This window comes from Octodon degus, unplaced genomic scaffold, assembly GCF_000260255.1.
Source record: "Octodon degus isolate 3935 unplaced genomic scaffold, OctDeg1.0 scaffold00015, whole genome shotgun sequence".
Lineage (NCBI taxonomy): Eukaryota > Metazoa > Chordata > Mammalia > Rodentia > Octodontidae > Octodon > Octodon degus.
Window position 1 is genome coordinate 9970122 of NW_004524591.1, and position 2794 is coordinate 9972915.

Sequence of the window (2794 nt, forward strand, 5' to 3'; positions counted from 1 at the left end):
ATATATTTACTTCCAATTGAACAGGGTTCTGACACATGCCTCGGGTTCAATTACTGCACACTCAAGCTTGCTGCTTACTGAAGGAGCGCAGGTAGCAGGGTCAGAGGCAAAGAAGACGAAAAGTTTTGATTGGGTGGAGTCTTCTAGCAGTGCCTGAAAGTGAAAGTGGTGAAATAAAGACCGAAGGAAGTCTTGATATTTAAAGCCAAAAACAAATTCAATGGAGAGAAAATCATAGTCCAGAGATGCAGCCTAGCTTTAATATCTGTCAGAACAAGTGACTCATGAGTGTGGAAAGTGAAATAAGGGTAGGAGAGGGGAGGTTGAAGAGATGAGAAAGTTGCTTTGACACTCTCCTTTCATTGGGCTCATCGTAGACAACTGTGTCACAGGATTTTTGTTTAAATAAACTTTGGTGGATATCCAGGAATGATAGACACTGCATTTGTTATTACTGGTTGTTTTTTTTTTTTTTTTCATAGTTAATGATTGTCTTTAACAATACTCATCACATTTCATGTAAATCAATGTGTTTAAATGAAAACATATTACTTATAAAATGAAAAATGACTATTAGTTACTACAATAAAATTTTGTCTTTTAAAGGTGATAAAAGTAAAGCAACGCTATTCAATTTTAGCAGAAATCCACTCATTTAATAGGTTGATTAAAAAATACAATTTAAGACACACATTAAGACCAATTTAAAATTTTCTCAAACTAATCCAAGAAATCAAAAGACAACTGAAAAACGCTTTTATTATATGACAATATGATTTCATGCTTCACCCTTGCATCACCCAAACGTTATCTTGGGATAAATGCCACGCTTTGGGATGCACTGGACAATGGGACCAAACCTGAACTGCATCATCTTGCTTCACTGTTCTTCCCAATCACCTTTAAATTTCACTTTCTGCCACTCCACAAGCATATGTCCCATCCACATTCCAAGCAAAGGATTTAAAACCTGGCCCATGAATTTTCCCATGGTGTCTTCTGGGAAAGCTCTACTGAGGACTAAAGCCAGAAAGAAGAAGAAGAAAAAAAAAAAAAAGTTTAAGTACAGTACAGAAACAGGACACAATGGGAAAAGCAGGCCAGGGCTTCAGGAAAGGAAAGCACAAAAAAGCTGGAGAACTGAAAACAAAGAAGTAGCAAATAAAAAAGGGGCAAGAGTCCACAGGGTGAGAGATGATGGGGGGCGGGGGGTTGGAGGGGAGCAAGACAACAGGGCAGAGAGCCTCCCAAGGCCAGGAACTTTTGCTTTGTCTCTCACAAGTGGAGATTTTGCCACTTGAATGGAGCTTTTAAATGGATGTGAATTATTTTAGTGGTGTTCAAAGTAGGGCTGTAAGGAATTTGTTAAGAATTTGGCATAAAAGTGCCAGCCTTAACGAAGGCCACCAAGTTTCCTTCTACTAAGTCAAAGCAGCTGAACTTACCTCCTTTCGCTGTTTATTTTTTTTTTTTTTCCTTTTGCTGTTTATAAACTCTTTTCAAATGCATAAACTGGCAACAGGTAGACTAGGAATATCCTGGACATTAAAAAGAAGAAGAAAAATATATCTGCTTTTATTTTTGAAATACTCTTTTATTCGTTTGCTCAAGTCTTAGGTTATTGAGGCTTTTTTTAATAATCAAGATTACTTAGATAAATACATGAAAATCACCGAAACTCTTAAAATATAGAAACACAAATTTCTACTGTAAGGATTAAATTGATAAAATGAAACAAAGCACTAAAAAGAACCCTTTGTCTAAGTAATAAATTTTTGGAGGAAAAAAGTCTCCTAAAAGGTGTTACTAATAACACCAAAAATGATTTTTATGTATTTGGTTAAAACAAATTCTTAGTCTCTTTGAGTTCAGACTTGAGATCTTTTTTTCTTTTTCTTTTTATCTTACCTTCCTTAACATCCCCAGAGCAAAGTAGCCACCAAATAAAGCTTATCTCTAAGTTCAACTATGGTTAGATGTTCCTTTCTGCTTCTCTGTGGGAACAAACAAATTACCATAGAAACTGGGTTGTACAAAAATCAGACAACACAGACCTTACAGAAAGAATCACATTTGCAGCACACTATGAATTTACATAATCCAAGTGTTAGCTGAGATCTCCAATCCAGGGCATGTTACATAGTCTCAACAAGAATAACTTGCTCCTGGACTGGGGCAGTACTTCGGGGGCTAAGCACCTGACTGGCAAGTGCAAGGACCCAGGTTTGTTCCCTGGTATTGCATGCTGTGCTGGTCATGAAGACCTGGCATGGTGGTGTATGCCTGCAATCCCAGCACGGGAGAGGCTGAGACAAGAGGATCACTGCAATTCTGAGCTACATAGTGAGATCCTGTACCAAATAAATAAAATTTTAAAAAACAAATAACTTGCTCCTGTGCCTTACTAAGTTTTGAAACAAGGGCTGGCCAGATAGCTCAGCAGATTTAAGTGCCTGCAAGCAGGCACAGGAGTCAGAGGTTTGATCCCCGGGGCCTGCCATGCCGGCCCTACCCCCAGGGTATGCTGAGATGGTGATTGAGACTGGATGTGGTGGCACTCGCCTGTAATCCCAGCTCTTGGGAGGCTGTAAACAGTTGGATCACTATGAGTCTGATCTAGTAGTGAGACCCTGAACACCCTGTAGACCCTTCCCTAAAATACAAAATCATCATCATCATCATCATCATCATCATCATCATCATCATCCCGGCACTTGGGAAGCTCAAAACAGGAGGATCACTACGAGACTGATCTATGCAGTGAGACCCTGTAGACCTTGTACTTTAGTACACC